Source organism: Triticum aestivum, chromosome 4A, assembly GCF_018294505.1.
Source record: "Triticum aestivum cultivar Chinese Spring chromosome 4A, IWGSC CS RefSeq v2.1, whole genome shotgun sequence".
Taxonomy (NCBI): Eukaryota; Viridiplantae; Streptophyta; class Magnoliopsida; order Poales; family Poaceae; genus Triticum; species Triticum aestivum.
In genome coordinates, this window is record NC_057803.1 from 744,652,455 (window position 1) to 744,678,631 (window position 26,177).

Genomic DNA, 26,177 nt, shown 5'->3' on the forward strand with positions numbered 1-26,177 from the left:
GAGGTGGATAACCAATTAGTGGTACTGGGAAAAAAATCGTAAATAAGTGGTTGCCAACGTCCATTACTTTTCTTGTCTTAATGAATAAAAGCTGCTCTGCTCCTTTTGTCAAAAATACATTCGTTAGCAGATCCTGGAGAGCGATGAGCATTACCGCCTATTTAACGACTTGCACCCAAGGAGAGTAGTGCACAATCCAATAATTAAGGACCTTCCACCTCCTTGCTCAACTATGAAGACATGGCAGCTTTTCATGGTCTATCTTCTCACTCATGCCCTCTTTTTTCACACATCCAGCTCCTCCCAATCCACGAACAACCAAAGTAGCAACTACAACGTCAATCTCCGTGTGCTCCTATCATTCAGATCCTTCATAACCAGTGATCCTAAACAGGCACTGTCCTCTTGGTCTTGGGATCATGTCGGCAACGGCACAAGCACAGCACCATTGCCTGATTACTGCGAGTGGACGGGTGTCGCCTGCATCAACCGCCGGCACCCAGGCCATGTCACTGCCATACGTTTGCAGGGCTTGGGACTCGTCGGCACCATCTGCCCGCAGCTCGGTAATCTGACCCGCCTCCGCACTCTCAGTCTTTCATCCAACAACCTAGAAGGTAAGATCCCGGGTAGCCTCAGTGGTTGTATATCGCTTCGTGCCTTGGACCTAAGGATGAACTACCTTTTTGGCTCCATGCCTGCTTCTTTGGGTCTCCTATCAAAGCTCACATCACTCAGCGTTAGCCATAACAATCTGACTGGTGATATTCCAATGTCATTCTCCAACCTCACAGCCCTCACTAACCTTAGCATGAGTAGCAACCACTTCCATGGCCAAATCCTGAGCTGGCTCGGCAACCTGACATCACTGACACACTTAGAATTAGGCCAGAATGGTTTCAGTGGCCATATCTCTCCGGCTCTCGGTAAGATGGCTAATCTTGTTAGATTCGACATCAGGGCTAACAAACTGGAAGGCCTTTTTCCCACGTCCATGTTCAATATTTCTTCCATCACATACTTCAGCATCGGCTTCAACCGGTTCTCGGGATCTCTTCCGCTTGATATTGGCTTTAAGCTTTCCAAGCTAAATCTTTTGGCCACACATGGGAACCAATTCGTAGGACGAATACCATCTTCCTTGTCAAATGCATCTGCACTTGAATATTTATTTCTTCGCGAAAATAAGCATCATGGTCCTATTCCACGGGACATTGGCATCCATGGTCATTTCCGGAAATTTTCGTTAGGACACAATTTGCTTCAAACCACAGAGCCTAGGGATTGGGATTTCCTCACATCATTGACAAACTGTAGCAACCTGGAAATACTAGACCTTGAACAAAACAACCTTGAAGGTGTTATGCCAGTTACCATTGCTAATCTATCTAGAAACAAAATAACTGGGACCATACCTGCAGGGCTAGGAAAGTATAAAAAACTTACAAAGTTTAACATCGCAAATAGCCTTTTCACAGGCACCTTGCCTCTAGATATTTGCCAGATTCCTAGCCTACAGTATCTCGATCTATCCCATAATAGATTCTATGGGAAGATTCCACAATCATTAGGCAATATCACCCAATTGTACAACCTCTCTCTTTCTAATAACTTTCTGGACGGCATCATTCCATCGAGCATTGGAAATCTCACAAAACTTTTATCTCTGGATCTTTCCGGTAACTCATTGGGGGGGGGGATCCCATATGAGATAGTTAGTGTTACCTCTCTGACCTTACTTATCAACCTCTCCAGCAATGCTCTTAGTGGCTCCATTCCAACACAGATAGGAAAGTTGAACAACCTTGTCACACTCGACTTATCAATGAACAAGCTCTCTGGTGAAATCCCAGATGCTCTCGGCAGTTACGTCCAACTGAATTTCCTATATTTGCAAGGAAATCTTTTGCATGGGCAAATACCAAAAGATTTTTCTTCTATAAGAGGCCTCGTAAAGTTGGATCTTTCCAATAATAATTTAACAGGACCCGTACCTGAGTTCCTCCAGAGTTATGAGCTCCTAACGTATCTAAACCTCTCTTTCAACAACCTATCTGGTCCCATGCCAAATACATGGATCTTCCGCAATTCCACTATAATGTTGCTCCCTGGTAATAGCATGCTATGCGGAGGTCCCCCATCACTGAAACTGTCTTCATGTCCATATATACGTTCTAACCAGGCTTCACAGCATCGACGTCGGGTCATACTCTTTTGCATGGTTGGAACTTTGGTCTTATCCATGTGCTCCCTAACTGCATGCTACTTGATGAAGCCAAGAATCAAACCAAACATTGTTGATCAAGAAACCATATTTCACCATGAGAGGATATCCTATGCTGAGATAGATGCAGCAACAGAATCATTCTCACCGGAAAATTTCATTGGTTCTGGAAGTTCTGGCAATGTGTACGTTGGAACTCTAAATCTTGATGAGAGTTTATATACTGTAGCAATCAAGGTTCTCAATCTTGGCAAACGAGGAGCTAATAGAAGCTTCTTGAGAGAGTGTGAGGCCCTAAGGAAGATTCGACACCGGAAACTTGTCAAAGTGATCACTGTGTGTAGCAGTTTGGACCGTAAATGTGATGAGTTCAAGGCATTTGTCTTAGAGTTTATCTGCAACGGAAATTTAGATGAGTGGCTGCATCCAAACTCCATGACTAACAACAGGAACTTTAGAAGGCTAAGTTTGATGGAAAGGCTATGCATTGCTCTTGATGTTGCTGAGGCATCAGAATATCTTCACCATCAAATTGAGTCATCCATAGTTCACTGTGATATCAAACCGTGCAACATCCTTCTAGATGATGACTTTGTTGCGCACGTCACCGACTTTGATCTGGCAAAGATAATGCATACTGAAGAATGTGAGCACGGTGGTATTGGAACTGCAAGCAGCTCATTTGTGATTAAAGGCACAATTGGATACGTTGCACCAGGTCAGCAACCTCTTAAATTTTTCTAGGAATATTTATCATTGTATTATTTAATTCAATATCAAATTGTCAGATTTCACTTGGCAAGCTAAATACAACTAAAATATGCCAAATATCAACTTGGCAGATTTCACTTGACAAGCTAAATAGAACTGAAATATGCCAACTTTGTGTCTACCCATTACGTGGCCAGTAACATCTTTGTTTACATGTTTGTCAGAGTATGGCTTGGGATCTGAACCCTCCACAGAAGGTGACGTATATAGCTACGGGGTGTTGCTATTAGAAATATTTACTGGAAGGAGGCCAACCGACAATTTCATGGATGGTGTGATAAGCCTTGTCAAATATGTCATGGTGGCCTATCCTGATAAGCTACTGAATATATTGGATGCGAGTGCAACCTACAGCGAGACACGCAGCGTATTGTAGATAGGTTCTTGTATCCTGTGTTTAAGCTTAGCCTAGCTTGCTGCGAGGATTCCCCAAGGCACAGAATGAAGATAAACGATGTAGTCAAGGAATTGAACGCCATAAAGAGAGCATGCGAGGCTCATATGGCTGTCCATGAATTTTGAGCAACCACCTAATCCATGCGAGCAATGAAGCGTTACGATCATATTTACGGCCCTGCGGTTGCCAGTTGTTATCCCGTTGCCTTTGACATTGTGGTCTGGGAAGCCTGTTTGTGCCTTTGGGGTGATCCTGAAGTCAGCATTTTCATTTCTCATCCATTATTATATGTTTGTCCAGTATACATGTATTTGTTTCCATTCTTATATGCACCCATTTGAACCATCATCACTGCCTTTTCTTGCCTCCCTCTCTTCAATCCGACCCAACGCCAATGTGCTTTAGAGCTGTCGCTCCGCCACACCACTCCACCCCGTGCCCGAAATCGCTTCTTTCGATCCACCTCGTATCAATCATGTCAGCGAGAAAAGAATGCACACGAGGTGCTTGACAAAATGCACGTTAGAGAGAGAGAGGACATCTGAAAAATAAACAGAGGAAAGGAGAGAGAGAGAGAGAGAAACACTTCTTTTTGAGGGAGAGAGAATCCTTTTTTAGGGGTAAGAGAATCTTTCTTCTTCTTTTTTTGAGATCAAGAGAATTTGCTTTTGAGACATAAGAGAATCTTTTTCCTTTTTCCTTTTTTGAGACACATAAGAGAATCTTTTTCCTTTTTCTTTTTTTGAGACAAAAGAGAATCTTTTTTCTGAAAATACCAAGGGACACAACACGGTTGGGCCATCCACTTGGGCTTAGCCCACTGCACCACTCACGCACCCACTGGTGGTCACTCTCCCCCATTCTCCGGCGTCTCCGCCGCAATTCAGCACCGGCGGCAACTCCTCTCTCTCTCTCTCTCTCTCTCTCTCTCTCTCTCTCTCTCTCTCTCTCTCTCTCTCTCTCTCTTGTTCGCCCCCACCGACCTCCGCCTGCGTTCTGAGCCAGCGCCGCCAGGCATTCTACGCGCCTTTCTCATCTGCGCCCCCAGTCGACGATGGTGGTGGCCGGGATCCGGTCCTCACCGGCGCTCATGCTGGGTGGCCTCCGGCAGCTGCGGCGCCTGGAGCTTCCGGTGGTCGTAGAGGCCGCCACGGCGGGCCACCATTTGAGTCTGTGCGAGCCTGGGCCACCGCGTGAGCCGAGCTGTTCCCCACAGCGAACAAGGTCCACTTTTTTTCCTTGCGCATCTCCTCTCCTTCAATGTAGGTACATCTCAGGTAGCAACAGGTAGCACCACAGTCCACAATAGCTTTAGTTTCTCCGTGATTCTCCCAAACCGGCGAAGCTCAGCCCGCCATTCATTTAGTAGATTTGGTTCTGAATCTGAACTGCCTGCTGATCATCATTCATTTAATTTCCTTCTCTGCTTTCCATGTATGTGTATGCAGTATGCTCAATGTTGTTGTTACTGAACCTCAGTACACAATAGTTTGTTGTTAGATCCTTGAGTCGGCACGAATCTACTAAATCCATTTTGTATATCGATACCTGAATTTCAGGCATCGACAATCACAAATGTATTTTTTTTACTAAAAATTATGCAGTGGAGACACCCAAAGATGAAAGCATACTGCATCCGAGCTAGGGCGTGTGAGTATAAGGCATAACAGAGAAGGCAAACACTTTTTTTCGACCATCAATTGTGCTTGCTGAAAATTCAGATAGTGGAGGGGTTACAGATATGATATTCTTGCCGAGGAGGCACAGGATCTCAAGGCGCTCCAGATTTTCGACCGGTCCAGGAAGATATGGATGTCCGATGAATGAGTCTCCTTGTCATTTTTGGATCAGACTGTGTGGAAGCAATTTTTATATATGATCGGTTCTGCTTAACTAGATCGGCCTCGGTATCCAAATTGAGTTAAGAGACTTTAGTTTGTTAACAACGTCAGGTGAAACGGATTTTCCCCATCTGAAAGTCATGCCTGATGAGGATGGTGCTGGCCATAGCCTTGCCTATTTTGCTGGTCCCCATTACACCGGTCTCAAAAAAAACATTGCCCAATCAACCTTCCACTGCAGGATTTATACGAATTTTCAACTTGGACTGTGTGGCTACATTAGAAACCATGGAAGAGCGGTAACAAGTTTGGAAAGGCCAAGACTATTTGCCATATGAATCAAGAGATGTGTGCTGGCTGAAAGGTATGAACATTCTTTTCAAATATGGTTGTTATATCAGCGATGAGTATTTAGTGATATACACCGGTGCAAGACCTAGAAGAATGCACATTCTGCATGTACACTTGTACAGTAATTCGAAAGTAATTAGGCTGTAGCCTGTATGAATGCAATTGAAGGAAATCTGTTACCTATTTGCAATTCTATTTTGTGATGATTTTTCCCTGCAGGCTGGACATCAATGGGGTCATATTTTATTCTTGGACACAGCTTTCAGATATGTGAGGGTGGTTGATGGAAAGCATGAGGGCCAGCAATGGTGATGGAGAGAAAAAAAAAGATTTCGATGGGAAAGCACCATGTCCACCAGAGTTCTCCACTTCCGCATGGTAAGGAGAAGAACGGGATTCTAACTCATGATGCTTCAGGGGTTACAAGCTCGGAGTCCTCTACTGTGTGATGCTGTATTTGGCGGAGTCATCTACTAGTGTTCTGATTGCATAGATTTATGTGTCCGCTGCTGAAGCTTTTCATACAGAATACTCTACTTTGTGATCTTTCTCAAAATGTGAAAAGATGCGTCTAGCCTACTTCATGTACTTTAGTTATCGTTCAGTGAGCTGTCTCCACTTTGGTTACTGGTTAGTTTATTAGCAAGTCCAGATCAGCTGAACCTTTTAAAAGGGCAAGTAGCTGGATCAGATCTAGTATTTCTGCCCTGTTGGGCATATCTCCCACGTGATAGATAAGATCTACTTCTCACCCGCCTTGTCCTTGTCCCAGTGAGTTTATTCGTTCTCGCCTGCGTTAATTAGTATACATCTCTTCATGTTATCGATGGATTCCCGCAAACAGACGCTGTCCCTGCTTAGCTTATACCATCAATTAATGGTACCCAAATTTGCTTCTGGCATATCATATTCTCGCTGTAAAAAAATTCTGATATCTTGGTTATATATGGTGGACTTGCCTTACAGGCATGCTTTCCTGTTTTCTGTCTATTCTACAACGACCGGAGTACCAACCGCTGTTCAAGGCGGTGTGTACGCGATTGGAGCAGGTGGCTATGGAGGTTTTTTCCCGATATGGGTGGCAGCATAACCTTCGGATCGACCCACCACCTCCTTCGACATAGGCAGTGTCGGTCTTTAGGACTCTACTGTTGCCGTTTTATCGGTTTTTATTTGATGATTTTTTTTTTGGTCGGACTTTCGGATTTGGCTGTGTGCATCCTAGTTATGCAGAGGCCAGGTGTTACTCATAATGCTTTGTATCCACTTGATGCTACATTTTGAATTAATAAAATCGCCCTTTATCAAAAGAAAAGGTGTGCAGTGCAGGACAGGCTGTAATTCAGTGGGCAAAGCAGGGAAGAACAGGAAAGTGTTATTGTCCACAGTTGTCAGACATGAGATCGATGCAATAGCTGCTTGTCGATGGCAAGAAAAATGCTAGAAGTACTAGGAGGAGAACAAAATGAGAAGCACACACCGGTTCGTCATATGCCCTTTCCAATTATGGATTGTTACACGATGGAGTTGTATGCGCAGAGCCCTCTACTACTGATCTGACATAGAGTTATCAGTTATGTATCCGCCACTGAAGCTTTTATACAGAATACTACTCCCTCCGTCCGGAAATACTTGTCGGAGGAATGAACGTATCTAGACGTATTTTAGTGTTGGATACATCCATTTTTAGTCATTTTTACAACAAGTATTTCTGGACAGAGGGAGTACATTGCATGATATTGATATCTTATAATGCCTAGCTTTATGTATTTTAATTATCGATCAGTGAGCTATGTCCACATTGGTTACTGGTTAGTTTATTAGCAAGTCCAGTCAGCTAAGCTTTAAAAATGGGCAGGTAGTTGGATCAGACCTACTATTGCCTCGCTGAGCTGCTTGGTGGGGATTTCAGCCTCCTCTCAAGTAGCTGGATCAGACCTACTATCTGCCTCTCGCTGAACCTTGACTCATCGCTCCTACAAAGCTGTTCCTCATTCCTTCAACTGTGTAAGCTCACCACTATGCTCCTCTGTTTTCCTCATCAAATCTGGATGTAGGGTTCTGTTTATTTTCTCTGTTGCTGCAACCGGCTAATTTAGCCCGTGATTTTCTACTCCAACAGGTTTTCTATCCGCTGTTATATTCACCGGTTGTTTCTCCTATCTCCGATCTAGAAGCAGTTTCATCGCTCGTCTATCATTTATTCAGGTAATTTCCCATGCTCAAACTAGTATTCTTAGTTTTTTCCATTGTCTACCGATCTGCCAGTAGGTTTCCCTATCTCCATTGCAGTTGACTAATTTATCTCCTTATTTCGCACTCCAACATGTTTTTCATCAATCACACGTCCAACAATTCTAGTGCTAGTCTTTCGATTTATTCAAGCCTTTCCACAGTCCACACCAAGAAAAATCAAGGAAAAGAGGGGAAATTTGTCCTTATAGCTTATGTTCATCTCCATACTAGGTGCTCCATCATTATGTATCTTTATTGATCGAATCTGTTCTTACTTTCCTCTATAAACAGCCCCTTTATTTCCCTTTCAGGCTAGTGCCCTCACCAGAAGAGGAACAGTCCTACAATTCGATGACGGAAGTGGCCTTAGCTATAGCTGGTTTAAGATTGGCTGCATTGCCGGTCTTGAAGAAGCTCCATGCTAATGCTTCAACATATCTTGGAGTGGACATGGCGCGTGAGCTCCATGAACTGGAGACCACAATCTTGCCGCAGTTTTAGCTCTTGATTGAAGCAGCAGACAAGGGAAAACACAGGCCCAAGTTGGACAAGTGGCTTCAGAAACTCAAAGAAGCATTCTATCTGGCCGAAGACTTGCTGAACGAGCATGAGTACAACCTCCTTAAGCTCCAAGCAAAGGGGAAATATTCCTTGTCGGCCAATGCCTCCTCCATCAAAAGCACTTTTATGAAGCCTCTGTGTGCTGCAGCAAGCAGGTTGTCCAATCTGAGCTCTGAGAACAGAAAGCTAATTCAACAGCTGAATGAACTGAAGGCTATCCTAGCGAAAGCCAAGGACTTCCGTGAACTGCTCTGCTTACCATCTGGTTATAATGCAGATAGCCACATCATATCGTCAGCTATTGTTCCTGAGACCACATCACTGCCGCCTCTGAAAGTGATTGGTCGTGACAAGGATCGGGATCATATAATAGATCTTCTTACCAAGACAACAGCTACTACTGAGTCTAATACAGCTATGTACTCGGGTTTGGCCATTGTTGGAGCTGGAGGCATGGGAAAGTCCACCTTGGCACAACTTGTTTACAGTGACAAGAGGGTCAAAGAATATTTTGATGTGACAATGTGGGTAAGCATCTCACGCAAACTTGATGTCCGTCGTCATACACGAGAGATCATCGAGTCTGCCTCTCAAGGGGAATGCCCACACATTGATAACCTTGATACTCTGCAGCGCAAGTTGACAGACATACTGCAAGAAGCAGGGAAATTCCTACTTGTGTTGGATGATGTTTGGTTTGAACCTGACAGTGAGGGTGAATGGGACCAACTGTTAGCTCCTCTAATTTCCCAACATATGGGAAGCAAAGTTTTGGTAACTTCTCGACGGGATACATTTCCTGCTGCTCTTTGTTGTGAAGTGTGTCCTCTGGAAAACATGGAAGATGCTCAGTTCTTGGCACTCTTCAAACACCATGCATTCTCTGGACCACAAATCAGAAATACGCAGCTGCGTGAAAAACTCGAAGATTTTGCAGAGAAGAGTGCTAAAAGACTTGGACAATCTCCTTTGGCAGCAAAAGTTGTGGGTTCCCAGTTGAAACAAAAAACACATATCAATGCATGGAAGGATGCTCTAACTATAAAGATTGACAAATTAGGTGAGCCCATGAGAGCTCTGTTGTGGAGTTATAAGAAGTTAGATCCATGTTTGCAGAGGTGCTTCTTATATTGCAGCTTGTTTCCAAAAGGCCACAAGTATGTCATTCATGATTTGGTTTATCTTTGGATGGGTGAGGGTCTTGTTGATTCGTGTGACCAAAACAAGAGAGTGGAAGATATTGGGAGGGATTGCTTCAATGAGATGATCTCCGTTTCGCTTTTTCAACCAGTTTCTGGGAAAGACACTCCAAAATACGTTGGCCCGTGTTATGTTATGCATGATCTCCTGCATGAGCTGGCAGAATCACTCTCCAAAGAAGATTACTTCAGATTGGAAGATGATAAGGTGACAGAAATACCATCCACTGTCAGATTCCTATCTGTTCGTGTTGGTAGTATGCAAAAACACAAGCAAAGTATCTGCCAGCTACATCATTTACGCACTATTATCTGCATAGACCCCCTAATGGATGATTTAAGTGATCTTTTCAATCAGATACTACAAAATTTGAAGAAGCTGCCGGTGCTATCTTTGTCATTTTACAACAGTAGTAAGTTGCCAGAATCTATTGGTGAGTTGAAGCACCTTCGGTATTTGAACATCATCAGAACACTAATTTCTGAATTGCCAAGATCATTGTGTACTCTTTACCACTTGCAATTACTTCTGTTAAATGTCAAAGTTGATAGTTTCCCTGAGAAACTCTGCAATCTAAGGAAGTTACGACATGTTATACAACTTGGAAATAGAATAGACATATCAAACAAAGAATCACGGCCGCAAATTCGTAACATTGGCAAGCTAACTTCGCTTCAACAAATTAAGGTATTTTCTGTGCAGAAGGAAAAGGGATATGAGTTGCAACAGCTCAGGGAGATGAATGAGATTCGTGGCAGTTTATGTGTTACAAATCTTGAGAATGTCACTGGGAAGGATCAAGCCTTAGAAGCAAAGCTACATCAGAAAAGTCATCTTAGTAGGTTGAAACTTCTCTGGAGTTGCGAGAATAGCACAAATGCGGAGGATAATTTACATTTGGAGATTTTAGAAGGCCTAATGCCACCGCCTCAACTTAAGCACCTTAAAATCTGCGGCTACAAATATCCAAAATATCCATGCTGGTTAATTGATGGTTCGTATTTTGAGAATTTGAAATCTTTAGCTTTTGTTGATTGCAGTGCATTACAATGCCTACCATCCAATGCATGTCTATTTGAGAATTGCTCTTCACTTGTCCTCCGCAATGTGCCGAACCTGAAGACATTACCTTGCCTTCCACTAGGCCTTAAACTTTTAGAAGTTGACAAATGCCCATTGCTCATATTTATTTGCAACGATGAGTTGGAGCACCACAATATCATGAGGGGAAACAACTTGGCAACATCGTGGTGACAGTTTTGAAAAAACACTAATCCTTCAGATAAGCACTTGCTGATGGTAAAACTGACAGATGGGTCCCACCATAAGTGACGATGTGGCAACCAAACAAACACCGTTTGACTGATGTTTGGTAGACCGTCAAAATAGACGGGGCCCCACATATCAGTGTGTTATCTCTCCTCCTCCCGATCCACTGTGCCAGCCGCCGCTGCCGCCCCGATCCACTGTGCCAGCCGCCGCCGCCCCGACCAACTGTGCCAGACGCCGCCGCCCCGCCGGACCACAGGGAGCTAGACGGGCGACCTGGCCGTTCGAGGGCGGGTCCCCTTCCCGCGCAGGGAGCGCGTCACCGCGCCAGACCCGACGGCGATGCACACGGCACGGCGTGTCCGGTGTGCCGCCCGACGACGGATCCAAGGGGCGCCGGGCCCCCTCGCAGTCCTGGCGACAAATCCGACGCGACCTCCCGCTCTGCTAGCCTCCCTCCACTTCGCCACCCGCCACCCCGCCGGATCCAGCTCCTCCACTTCGCGACCTCACCGGCGTCGTCGGGCGGCTCCTGAGCAAGGCGACCTCGTGCCGGCTGTGGCCATCCACCTCCAGCTCCTCCCGCACGCTTTCCCTCGTCCTTTCGTATCTGCTCCACGCCGCGCTCGCCGCCGGCTGCTGACGGAGCCGCGTGCGTGGCCTTGCTCGGCCACGGCCAGCCAACTCGCCGGCTGCGGTCATGGCTGCGCCGCCACCTCGCGCCGGGTCCAACACCATTTGCCGGGCCGCCTTTGCCCGGACCCCTGGATGAGCAGCTCCAGCTCCGTGATGGAGTCGTCGACGGCGGCGCACGGGCACGGGGGGTGTTCGTATAAATGCTCGAGAACGAGAGAGGAGCAAACACACTTCTGGGTGGGTCCTACATCTGTTTAACGTGGAGTCAAATTTTTTAATGGCGTGTGACGAGCACCGTCCTTATCTAAGCCACGTGGCACTTGACAGTGGGCTCCACCTGTCAGAAATTCACTCAAATGGCTCAAATCACTCTATCAGTGTTTTTTGAAAATTGTCACCACAATGTTGGTGGTTTTTTGAAAAAAAAAACGAATGATGGCGGTTTTATGAATTAGGGTCCCTAATTGTGGTGGTTTTTTGCAATTTACTCGGACTTCATGAACTTTCTCTTTCTTCATGCAGTATTACAGATGGAGCTTTAGCTGTTTGCCTTGATGGCCTGGCTTCACTGAGAAAATTGGTCTTGGAAAAGATTATGACATTAACGGCACTTCCTTCAGAAGAGGTCCTCCAACATTTGACAAAACTTAATCACTTGTCCATCGGAGGTTGCTGGTGTCTCCGGTCATTAGGGGGTTTACGAGCTGCTACCTCTCTCTCTCAGATGTTAGATTAAATTCCTGCCCTTCTTTAGAATTGGCATGTGGAGCAGAATGTTTACCATTATCCCTTGAGAGCCTCAGGGTAACCCGTTGCATGCTTGGAGCTGACTTCCTCTGTGCTGACTGGCCACACGTGAATAGTATTCTCATAAGCAAATGCAGAAGCACTGCATGCTTGTCTGTTGGTAGTCTCACCTCTGTTAAATTATTCTCACTGTATCACTTGCCAGATTTATGTTCTCTCGAAGGATTGTCTTCGCTGCAACTTGAAAAAGTGCATTTGGTTGGTGTTCCGAAACTCACCCCCGAGTGTATCTCACAGTTTCGAGTCCAGTACTCACTCCAAGTTAGCAGTCCTGTAATAGTCAACAACATGCTCTTGGCTGAAGGTTTCACAGTTCCAACATGTCTCTCTCTTGTAGGATGCAAGGAACCATTCTTTTCATTTCAAGAATCTGCAAATTTTACATCTGTCAAGAGCCTGGGATTCTCTAGTTGTCAAATGATTTCCTTGCCAACAAATTTGAAGTGCTTCCCCAATCTGACTAATCTCGTCATCGATAACTGCCCCAGATTGTCATCTTTACCAGATCTGCCATCCTCCCTCCTGGGCATATCTCTATGGGATTGTTCTAAGCTCTTGAAGGAGAGTTGCCGAGCACCTGATGGAGAAAGTTGGCCAAAGATTGCGCATATCCGGTGGAAGACAATTAGTTAAAGTGCGATTTAGTTTCCCACTTACAAATAAAGAAGAAGCTCACTACCATCATGCCGGTTTAGCTCAGGCCGCCAACATAGAAGCTTTTGTCTATTGATGTCAGTTATATGTGGGTCAGCATTCTGTTCTATGTTGAGATTCCACCAAAAGTTCTGGCTTAAATCACGGTAAAAGGATAGGTGGAGCAAAGTTTCACTAGTGCTCTCATTTGGCATCCTCAACATAGAATGTTGTCCAAAGCATAAGCTCCGTGTTTAACCTGTCCTAAGTCAATAGCATGAAGAAAACTTTTGCTTTTTACTTATTTGTTAAAAAAGAGCTTTTAGATTGCGCTCTGAGAAAGAAAGAATAAGCACATAGGGAATATGGTGACAATGATGGGTTTATTTATTTGTATTTTCTTGATATAAAAATAATTGGACTTTGTAGAATAATAAACTTGAAACAGTAAAATATTGAATTTGGAAGAACAGCGAAAACATCCAAATATGGGAAAACTAGATATGTGTGAAAATAAAGATTCCAAGATCTAGTATGTTGTGGCGTCGAAAATAATAAAAAATAAAAAAGCCAAGCGCACGTGTCATACACGGAGGTAATCTGATGACAATGATTTTAACCTTGATCATTTTTGTTTTAGTTGCTAATTGTGGGTCACCATTTTACCCATTGGTGTGCTCCATTAAGAGCACGACTGGATCCTCATGTTCAACCATAATAAACAAGTGTAGGTATCCTTAACTTGCCGATGTGGGACTAAAACAACTTCTCGGGTGCACACAGAACCGCATATATACATTCAGGTTCGGAGTTCAAAACTCACCGGTGCACATGTTCAGAGACCACCAGAGTCTCTGTTTTCTGCTTTTTGCTCAGCTGGAAGCATCATTTTAGATGCCGCCGCTGCGGCTGTGGAGAGTAAATGAAAACAAGCTGGGGTAGACCGTTGATCAGTTGATCTTATCCAAAGGAAATTATACTCCACTTAACAATCTCCGGCCGTGCCGCTCACCCTATCCGGCGACATCACGGCCTGCCACATTGTCCCCGTCTTAGCTTGGTTCTCGTCCCCAACGTAATCTACGGAATCGACTGAGACGCCTCATATTTTCTCCTAGTACTTGATTTTTTTTAAAACACCAACAATTATGCAGCGGAGCAATGGAGGATGAGGCAGGAACTTGACAAACACCACATCTGATCCCATCCCATCACTGCCGTCCATACCCACACGAACGGCGGTGGATTGATCCTGTTAGCCTCCCACCGGTCTGGTCCACGCGGACGCCAAACTCTGACCGGTCCCCTCCCCTCTCAGCTTCGTCGGCTCTGGCGACCCACCGGCGGGCGTCCCTCCCAGTCCGATCCCCCAGGTCCATTTCGTCGGCACCCACCTTATTCTTGCTCTGTGCCGGTTAGATCCCTTCGTGTTCTCGGGTTCGGCTTCATCCCTGAGCTCACAAAATTAGTTCTGCCCCTTCCTGAAAAATCTATGATTTTTAATTTTATGCTGTCTTGTGGATAGAGTCATTCTTTTTGGGGTCTGGGGGGGGGGGGGGGGGGGGGGATATGTACAGGACATGAGATAGCTTCAGTTATAAGCACCAAAATATATTTATATTTGATTCTTAAACAACCCAAGTGTAAAAGGATTACTCTCGACCAAGGATTTTGAAGTCAAATTGGATGGTGGCTAAGGACTTACTTAGTTGGCTGCCTCAGCTCTTTTTTCTTTGGGTCGGCAGCAACTGTAAATTCCTAATCTAGGAGCAGCACCAGGACCAGGACCAAATTCGAACCCTATCTACTCCCTCCGTTCTAAAATAGATGACCCAACTTTGTACTAAAGTTAGTATAAAGTTGAGTCATCTATTTTGGAACGGAGGGAGTAGTAGGCAATATCAAGTTTCTGTTTGTAACGGCAACGTTTCAGGTTTCGCTATGCCAAGACTGTATTCTCCCTGTCCAATATTTATGGGGATTGCATTTTTTGGGTGGGTTCTTGTATGTTTTTGCAGGGCTTTTGTGCAGTACTGCTGAATGAACTCGATCTCGTTCCTTGCACCAACGATTTATTTGTATGTTTTTGCAGGGCTTTTGTGCAGTACTGCTGAATGAACTCGATCTCGTTCCTTGCACCAATGATTTATTTGTATGGATGATTGATATCTGAATTTGCTTCCTAGCATATTGTCGCTGAGTTTTATTCTTTTTGTTTATGCCCTGAAGAGGATCCTTTGAAAGGAATTATGACATCTTGATTTCGCATGGTTGGCTTGACTTACAGGCATGCTGTTCTATTTCTGCTTGTAGGTGTACATGACAGATCGTAATTAAGTGGCCAAAGCAAGAAAGGCTAGGAAAGTGCGCATCCCTTATATAGGGTCCTCCTTGATTAAGAGGGTAAAGCAGGGCGAGGGAAGAAAGTGCACATCCATTGGAATGGCTTATTCAAAGCTTCAAGCCTTTTGGAACCATGCTGCTGGACCCAAAACAAGTTAGTGGCATTCATACTCACATTAGTTTTATGTCTCTTTTCTTGGTACTGGCCTCTGATTATTTACAAGTGTGCACACTAGCAACATTGATAATGACTCCTCAGAGTCGACATGAGGATACACTCTGCTCCTTTTTCCTTTTTCTTTTTTACAGAATAGGTTGGATACTATCCACCTTTGGTTAGAAATCATTTAGCCGATTATCGGACTAACGCTAATTTGGTGAATCAGGTTAGCCTACAAGAACAGAGATGCCTTGGGGAAACCGTGTGAAGGAGTCGATGTATCTACAGAGGCAACACAGTCTGAAGGAGGGGAAATCAGATAGACAGATGGTTCAGGCAGGATATGGATAGCTCAACTGCCTGCCTATGCTAGTACGCGAAACTAGAGAAGTCATCAATTCTTTGTTAGGTATGTACATTCGATCTTTGCAAACCTGGTTGTTATATATTTAGTGGTACGTGCACTAGTGCATCATCTAGAAACTTGCTACTTACTTTATAGGAAGACCTAGAAGCAAGCACTCCGTCAGAATCCCTTCCTTTTGAATATGTAATATATGGATGCAATTTGAAGGAAATTATGTTACCTTTCCCTGCAGGTTGAGCATCAATGGGGTCATATGTTAATCTTGGTCATAGCTTTCACATCTGTGAGGATGGTTCATGGAAATAAGCCAGTGATGGCGATGGGGTGAGATAAAAGATTTTGATGGGCTAACACGATGTCGACCAGACCACCACCATGTGTTGAAAGTTCTCCACTCCTGCACGCATGGTATGTATTTAGTGGTATGTACTCTAGTGCATTAGCTAGAAATCTGCTACTTTCTTTGTTGAAAACTTAGAAGGAAGCACTCCGTCAAATTTTGCTTGTACACTCCAATAATAATTTGAAAGTAATTAGGCTCTACAAAATCCCTTCCTTTTTTGAGTATGTAATTTATGGATACAGTTTGAAGGAAGTCCTATTTTTTCACGATTTCTTGGCGTGTGGAACGTCTACAAGGATGGTTCCTGGAAAGCATGAAGAGCCAGCGATGGTGATGGATACCAACTGGTGAGCTGTGTCCACGTTGGCTACTGGTAAGTTTATTAGCAAGTCCCTCTCAGCTAAACTTAAAGAAAGGGCAAGTAGTTGGATTAGATCTGCTATTGCCTTGTTTACCTGCTGTTTGGGGATTCTTGCACCACAACATTGTTAGCTCCTACTATCTGCGTCTCCTGCAACTTTGCCTCGTCTCTGCGCCGGCTCTTACAACTCTGCTTCTGTGTAAGCTCACCGCTATATTCTGATCTGTTATCCTCTACAAATCTGGCTGTAGGGTTCTATTTATTATCTTCGTTGCTGCAACAGGCTAATTTATTTCGTGATTTCTCAGTCGGACAAGTTGTTCATCTATTGTTATATTCACTGGTTATTTCTACCTGCGATCCAGAAGCACTTTCAGTTTCTCATCTATCGATATTCAGGTCATTCCGCAATCTAAAAATAGTATTCTTACTCTTTGCCATCGTCTACTGATCTACCAGTAGGTTTCTGTTTTCATATCACCGTTGCAGCTGGCTAATTTATATGTGATTTACTGCTTCAACAGATTTTTCACCCATCACTGAGTCAAGAAACAATTCCAGTTCTATCTTCAATTTATTCAGACCAAAAAATAAAACCCCACAACTCAATGGAAGTTGCATTAGCTAGCGCTGCCGTAAGTGTTAGCTTAAAAGTGGCCGCATCTCCAGCCTTGAAGAAGCTGCTTGCTAATGCTTCAACATACCTTGGAGTGGATATGATGCGTGAGCTCCATGATCTAGAGACCACTATCATGCCACAGCTAGAGCTGGTGATTGAAGCAGCAAACAAGGGAAATCACAGGCACAAGTTGGACAAGTGGCTTCAGGAACTCAAAGAAGGCTTCTATATGGCTGAAGACTTGCTGGACAAACATGAATACAATCTCCTCAAGCGCTTAGCAAAGGGAAAGGATTCCTTACCATCCAATGCCTCCTCCATCAGCAGCACTTTTATGAAGCCTCTGCGTGCTGTGTCAAGTAGGCTGTCGAATCTGAGCTCAGAGAACAGAAAGCTAATTCAACAGTTAAATGAACTGAAGGCTACCCTGGCAAAAGCCAAGGAATTCCGTGAACTGCTCTGCATACCAGCTGGTTATAATGTAGAGAGCTCCACCATACCATCAGTTGTTCCTGAGACTACATCAATACCACCTCTGAAAGTGATTGGTCGTAACAAGGATCGCAACCATATGATAAATCGTCTTACCAAGACAACAATTACTACTAAATCTAGTACACCTATGTACTCGAGTTTGGCTATTGTTGGACCTGGAGGGATCGGAAAGTCCACCTTGGCACAACTTGTTTACAACAGCAAGAGTGTAAAAAAATATTTTGATGTGAGAATGTGGGTAAGCATATCACGCAAACTTGACGTACGCCGTCATACACGGGAGATCATCGAGTCTGCCTCTCAGGGGGAATGCCCACGCATTGACAACCTTGATACATTGCAGCGCAAGTTGGCAGACATACTGCAAGACTCAGGGAAATTCCTCCTTGTGTTGGATGATGTTTGGTTTGAACCTGGCAGTGAGGGGGAATGGGACCAACTGTTAGCACCACTAGTTTCCCAACAGTCGGGAAGCAAAGTTTTGGTAACTTCTCGACGGGATACATTTCCAGCTGCTCTCTGCTGTGAAGAAGTGCATTCACTGAAAAACATTGGAGATGCTCAGTTCTTGGCACTCTTCAGACACCATGCATTCTCTGGACCAGAAATAAGAAATCCGCAGTTGCGTGACAAGCTGGAAGGTTTTGCAGGGAAGATTGCTAAAAGGCTTGGAAAATCTCCTTTGGCAGCAAAAGTTGTGGGTTCCCAATTGAAAGGGAAAACATGTATCACAGCATGGAAGGATGCTCTTACTATAAAGATTGAGAAATTCAGTGAGCCCGTGAGAGCTCTGTTGTGGAGTTATGAGAAGTTAGATCCATGTATTCAGAGGTGCTTCCTATATTGCAGCTTGTTTCCAAAAGGCCACAAGTATTTAATTGATGAGTTGGTTCATCTTTGGATGGCAGAGGGCCTCATTGATTCGTGCAACCAAAACAAGAGAGTGGAAGATATTGGGAGGGATTACTTCAAGGAGATGATCTCTGTTTCGTTCTTTCAACAAATTATTACGGAAAAGGTGACTACTTCATATTGGAAATTTGAGACTCCCACATACTATGTTATGCATGATCTCCTTCATGATCTGGCAGAATCACTCTCCAAAGAGGACTACTTCAGATTGGAAGATGATAAGGTGACAGAAATACCGTCCACTGTTCGACACTTATCGGTTTGTGTTGATAGTATGAAGATACACAAGGATAGTATCTGCAAGCTACATCATTTACGCACCATTATCTGCATAGACCCCCTAATGGATGATGTAAGTGGCATTTTTAATCAGGTACTACAGTATTTGAAGAAGTTGCGCGTGCTATATTTGTCATCTTACAGCAGTAGTAAGTTGCCAGAATCTGTTGGTGAGTTAAAGCACCTTCGGTATTTGAACATCATCAGAACACTGATATCTGAATTGCCAAGATCATTGTGTACTCTTTACCACTTGCAGTTACTTCTATTAAATGACAAAGTTGAGAGTTTTCCTGAGAAACTCTGTAATTTATGGAAATTACGTCATCTTGAACATCGCAAGGATTGGCATAATGATATAATAGACACGTCATACAAAGAAGCACCACATCGAATTCCAAACATTGGCAAGTTAACTTCTCTTCAACAATTTGAGGAATTTGCTGTGCAAAAGAAAAAAGGATATGAGTTGCAACAACTAAGGGACATGAACGAGATTCGAGGTTGTTTAAGTGTCACAAATCTTGAGAATGTCACTGGCAAGGATCATGCCTTAGAATCGAAGCTGCATCAGAAAAGTCATCTTGGCAGATTGCGACTTGTTTGGAGCTGCAAAAATAACACGAATGCAGAGGATAGTTTACATTTGAAGATTCTAGAAGGACTGATGCCACCGCCTCAACTTGAGGATCTTGTAATTGACGGTTACAGATCTTCAAAATATCCCGGCTGGTTACTTGATGCTTCATATTTTGAGTTTTTGAAATCTTTAAGCTTTGTTAATTGCACTGCATTACAAAGCCTACCATCCAATACTGAACTATTTAGGAATTGCTCTTCACTTGTCCTGTGCAATGTGCTGAACCTTAAGACATTACCTTGTCTTCCACTAGGCCTTCAAAAGTTACAAATAGAAAAATGCCCACTGCTTATATTTATTTCCAATGATGAGGTGGAACATCAAGAGCAGAGAGAAAATATCACGAGTATGGACCACTTGGCATCACAACTTATTTTAATCTGGGAGGTGGATTCAAGATCAGATATTAGGAGTGTACTCTCAGTGGAACAATCATTTCTGAAGCAGCAGATGATATTGATGCATGCTGATGTGTCACATGTTCAAAATCTTGAAATTGCTCTAGAAGTAGAGAAAGATGAAGTATTGGTAAAAGAGGATGTCATCAATGCATGGACATGCTGTCACGAGCAAAGGATGAGACTAACATATGGAAGGAGCATGGCGTTGCTGCTGGTTCCGCCATCAAGACTTCATGAACTTCATCTTTCTTCATGTTGTATTACAGATGGAGCTTTAGCTGTTTGCCTTGATGGCCTGGCATCATTGAAATGTTTGTTATTAATCAACATTATGACTTTAACTGCACTTCCTTCGGAAGAGGTCCTCCAACATTTGAAAAAACTGGACTTCTTGTGCATCGAAGATTGCTGGTGTCTGAGGTCATTAGGGGGCTTACGAGTGGCTACCTCTCTTTCATATCTTCTATTGAGTTCCTGCCCTTCTCTAGAGTTGGCACATGGAGAAGAATGTTTGCCATTATCCCTTGAGAGGCTCACTATACGGAATTGCATGCTTGCATATGACTCCCTCTATATTGACTGGCCGCAAATGAATGAAATTCATATAAGAAATTGCAGAAGCACCACATGCTTGTCTGTTGGTGGCCTTGCCTCTATTAAATCATTCATACTGGCACACTTACCAGATTTGTGGATGCTCGAAGGATTATCTTCCATGCGATTGCACAACTTACATTTGGTTGATGTACCGAAACTCATCCCCGAGTGTATCTCACAGATTCGAGTCCAGAGCTCACTCTATATTAGCAGCCCCATGATACTCAATAAGATGTTCTCGGCTGAAGGTTTCAGTGTTCCGGCATTTCTCTGCCTTCAAGGATGCAAAAAACCATTTGTTTCATTTGAAGAATTCGCAAATTTTAAATCTGTCCAAAGACTGAGATTCAGTCTCTGTGAAATGATTTCCCTGCCAAAAAATCTGAAGTGCTTCCCCAATCTAAATATGCTCGACATTGTTAGCTGCCCCAACATATCATCTTTACCAGATCTGCCATCCTCCCTCCATCAGATAAGCGTATGGGGTCACTGTGAGCGCTTGAAGGAGAGTTGCCGATCACCTGATGGAGAAAGTTGGCCAAAGATTGCTCATATTCGCAGGAAGTACTTTTTATAAAGTGTGATTTTGATTCCTACATACAAATAAACGGAAAGGTAAATAGCTCCCGTCAGCCACGTTTGCACTCTCAAAGATATATAGCCCTTTGTAACATTACATTTCGTTATTTTGTTTTTCCAAAACTCCGTTTACTTCGAATTCTATTAATTTGTTTACTTCAAATTGATAGGAGGCCCATGATCTTCGTCCTCCAACAACCTGGTACGAGCTGGAGTGCTGCCCTCAGGCTGGCTCATCTTATAGTTCAACTATGTGTCCTACGAGTACTTCACTGGCCGGTTTTGATCCCTTCGGTGGGTCTCCTGCTTCGCTGCTGATATTCTTGACGCATTGCCTCTTGCACTCGGGCACCTCTTGTCCTCTGGTGCCACAATCACTGATGTTGGATTTTGTATTCCTGTTGTCGGTTATCTTCTCCATGCTTCATCAACTGAACAATTGCCGGAAGTAGTTTCTAATTTGCATCTTGCTTTGTCGTGCTGTCGTGTTACCATCTCCTGGAGTATGTCGTACTTCTGGTTTGTTCAGCGCTTGTATGCTCTTAGATACCATGTGACTGGAGGTCGCTTTTATCATTCACTCCTGTAACGATGTCTTGTAGTACTTGGGTTTCATAGTTCATACAGTGTGCCTTGTGCCATGACTATTTCCGTTGCATGGTGGAACTTTTTGTTTTGGTCTTGTGCTTCAGATTGCAGGGCATGTGTGCTCTGTTTATTTTTCTAGTTGCTCATTCCCTGCTCTGTTTACTGATCTCATGTACTACATATACAGGCCCTGACATCACGTATACAGTTTCCTGTGTTGAACATGATACACACATTTAGCTATCTTTTCGGTTGAGGTACGTCTGAATTAGTGCTGACCGGCAAAAAGCAAGAACATGCAGAAACTGTTGGTGTGCCATTTGGTTCAGCAGCGACGGGACGGTTAGAGGATATATAGAAACGGCCATGCCCTACCCTGTTTATTTGGATCGGCTGACCGGCAATCAGCCGATCCCCTACTTTGTTTATTTATCTCGTGTATATAGTATGAGAAATACTAGCAGATAACTGTTGTTTTGCTGTTCCCCCTTAATTTGTATGAGAGCGAGGTAGCCGTGCTCTGTTTTGCTGGTGCTATCACCGAAATGTGTATATGAACAACGTAGACAATGTGGAATATTACAAGATATTACTCGGAAATCTGTTTGCAGTCAGATTTAAGAACTTCACGAAGGTCTCCCGGAACTTCAGCAATCAGGCGAATTCCATCCAATAGTCTGGCACGGGCTGCAAGGGTATGGATCCGGATCTACTATAAAAGTTTAAGAGATAGATTGATAGATGGCGGCATAAAGGAAGCTGCGCCCAAAGGAATTCGTAATGGTCGGCTAGTGGAGAAAATATATGCATATAGAGAAATGGCAAATGTATGCAAATCGAAACATATATTTATTTATTACTAAATAAAATTGAAACCAACTTAATAATGAACAAAATATATGCATATAGAGAAATGGCAAATGTCTCGTTCTGCATGTAAACATTCATATACATGTAAAGAAATGCTTGTCTTGTATCACAAAAATGTTCATGCACATAAAAGTGAAAAAGTTTATTTATTTGAAAAGGCTCTCATATATTCTAGAAATACTTGTTCATACACGTTAGAATATATGCTCATGTGATTTTGAATAGGTATTCACGTATATTATTGAAACAAAAACAGAAGAAGAATGAAAAATAAATTAACCTAGACAAAAGTAGAAAGGAAAACTTTGGAAATAAAAGTAAGGTATAGGAACATAAGTGAAAAAGAAAGGAGGAAAAAGGAAAGAGAACACAAAAAGAAATCAAAAAAAGAAAAGGAAAAGGAAATAAGAGCCGTGCCTTTTGGGCTTGGCCCTTCAACTGATATATATGCATTTCCGTCGGAGCAACTAATTGGGGGCGCTGGCCCGCGCCACCGATCACAGACCACAGGCCATATTCTCTTTTTTATCTTTTCTTATATTTTTTGTTTCATTTTACAACATTTATATTTCTAGATATTCTATATTACAAAAAACACTCTACAAAAAGCATGTAAAAAATGTTGACCAAGCATTTGAAAAGTGTTAAATGTGTATAGAGAAAATGTTAATCATGTATACAAAAATTGTATACAGAAAAAATGTGTATGAATTTTTTTATCATGTATTTTAAAAATATTAATCAGGCATTCAAAACTTTTTGAACAAATATTTGAAAAATATTAATGAAGCATTTTAAAAATGTTAAATATGTATAGAAAAATGTTGACCATGTACTAAAAATGACGAATTGTTTTCACCATGTATATAAACTAGCTGAATGCCCGTGCGTTGCCACGGAACAATAGACTTAGACATGAGACATTGCTCAAAATAAATCAAATATTTCATAACAATATGTTTGAGCGGTGATACGCGCCGGCGCGCCAACCCAAATTTGGGCCGGTCGGCCTCCTGCCGCCCGATCCAGCAGGCAGGGGCCGTCCGATCCGCCTTCCCCCATGTCATGATCTTCTTCCCCCTCTGCCCCGCGCACGCGTCTTGGTTCAGATCCGCCAGTGACATGTCCCTGCCCCAGCCACCGCGAGTGTGTGCTCCGGCGAGACGCGAAAGCACCCGCGTCCTTTCCCTCACCGTTGCCGCTCGTCGCAGTACCCAGCTGCTCGTTGTTACAACCTCTCTTGGATCGCCGATGTCACGTTTTTTTGCTCCGACGATGGTAGCAAAAGAAATCGTCGGTTCCAGCTTTTTTGGTCGTAGCATCGGCGGCCAAAACTTCAACATCGCCGCTTGCAACATATATAGCCGCGAGTTGTAGCTTTTTCTGTTGCCGGTTGTAGCATTTTCTCCAGCGGGATGCATCTTCCTTGGTCGCCAGTAGCAGTCATCTACCTCACATGCCAAAAAAATCACCGTCGCCGATGCAACAAAAACTGGCCGCTGGTTGTAGCTTTTTCTAGGGCGGTTGCAGCACTGGCGCATGAGTTTGCAGCTTCCACAGGCCACGGCCCATCGTCGCAGCCCCGATGCTCACCTTCGCTGTCCGCATCTTCACCTTCGCCGCTTGCAGCAAAATGGTCAGCGAGTTGTAGATTTTTCTTTTGCCAGTTGTAGATTTTTGTTCCACGGGATGCATCTTCATGATAGCATGTAGCGAACAAGGACGCCGGTTGTAGCAATTTGTGATGCCGGTTGTAGCTTGCAGCTCCGGTGATGTCCTCGCCCATCCCATCCCCATGTCAGGTGCACCCCGTCGTCACAGCTTCTCGTGCCTTGGGTGTACCTCGCCGAGATGGTGAGCTAGGAGCTATCGCTGGCCGTGCGGAGAGGAACTGGAGATGGTGAGCTAGGAGAATCGCCGGCCATGCGAAGGACGACGACCTCACCGGTGAGATTGGGCTGCAGCGAGGTAGGGGCCGATGCGGGGGTGGACGACGGCCTCGCCGGCGAAATTGGGCTGCAACAGGGGGTGGGGAGGGGGTGGGGATGCAAGGGTAGAGAGCGGCCTCGCAGATGAGATTGGCCTGCAGCAGGGCAGCGCGATTTGCGGGGCTTGCGGAAACAGGAGCGCGTGGTAGCGGGCGAACGGCCAAAACTCCGGCCGGCGTGCCATCTCCATACATTTTCCTATATGTTTTGAGAACAGAGTTGTAGGTGCCATACATATATTTCTTGCAATCAGTTCAAAACAAATCAAACATATCTCTCTTCCATGTAGTTCTTCGGTAAGTCAATTAATTGCTTGCTAGAGTAACAGGAACTTTAGTATACACTCAAAGGATTAAACAAGATTAATCTTCGATTTCTACGTGGAGCTGAATATAGTTCACAACCACAGAAAATTATACAGGCATAAAATAGACTATGACCACAACCATACAAACGAAAACAGGCAATATTTTTGTCCGTACCTCGATACCTTAGCAGCAAAATTTCTATTTCATTGCCAAGCACAACCTACAGATCGAGTCACATTACTGCTACAGTTGGTGAGATATTGTCAAGCTTAGTGACAAAAAAATAAATCATATTGTACCATCCCTTTAGCTGGTGACCTCTTGGAATTAAGTATATATGATTTCCAAAAACAAGAAGTGAGATGTTGTATCCGGGCCTCACCCAAACACACTTCTGTTCATTCTCTTGTTGTTTATGTTCAATAACCTACAATAGAAAATGGTGTCAAGAAAGACCAACATAATAAAATGGGTTGCAACATATAGTCAATAACCTCTAGCTAGGTGCATGCCATATTTCTTTTATGAAAATCAGAACAAAGTTATTTATGTGCATCTCTAGTTAGAAACCAACTGAAAATTAATAAAATCTCTGAGGTTAAAACGCATAAAAACTAATGGACTAAGAAATAGCAGGATTGAGCACCACATCACAGGGGTTGCATGTTTGATAGGGTAATCGTTAAGACTAAGGTCGATCCATGATGAACGAAAGCCTGCACAAATGGTCAAATTCTGTAAAAAAAACCAACAAACAAATAATATTCAGAGGACTGTCAACTAACACCTCAGGGAGCATTTTGAAGCAGGCAAATATCATGATTATCATGATTCTCGACAAGTTGAGAATTGTACCTTAAGCTTGACCTCCTATATGAAGTATCTTATAGTACAACATAGCAAGGTAGCCTATATGAAAGAACAAATGGGACAATAAAAACAATTACTACTCAAGCTGACCGATCAAAACCTAATTGAACACATGCGATTTCAGAATCCGCTCCATTCGCAAAAAATGGAAAAGCAGCAAAACATGAACTATATCAATAAATCTAGTAATAGACTAATAGTTAGGTTAGATGATTGCTTAGCACTACTTGAATTAGCACAATGAGTCTAGAACTCTAGATAAAATGGTGAAATCAGCAGCTTGATAGTTCTCTCTGTTGGGTGCCTATAGATCTCACATGCATATAGCCAGATTTCACCAACGATTGCTTGTCCAAAGTAATATAGAAATTCTAATTCTACTTAGAAAGGTGATACATGTAGCTCCTAGGTTTTATCACCGTGAGTTGAAGTATAAACAGTAAATACGTCACATACCAGTGTGCGCGTGCGTTGCTAGTCGATCAATAGAATCCACCTGCTAGTCGATCAATCAATCCACCAATTGGATCCA

General features: G+C 43.5%; 2 pseudogenes; both read left to right on the forward strand.

Moving 5' to 3' along the window:
• The first annotated feature begins 232 nt into the window (after window positions 1-232).
• On the forward strand, window positions 233-3,517 carry LOC123083575 (probable LRR receptor-like serine/threonine-protein kinase At3g47570; annotated as a pseudogene).
• A 3,942-nt stretch (window positions 3,518-7,459) lies between these two features.
• Window positions 7,460-21,701, forward strand: LOC123084538 (uncharacterized; annotated as a pseudogene).
• Window positions 21,702-26,177: the final 4,476 nt, after the last annotated feature.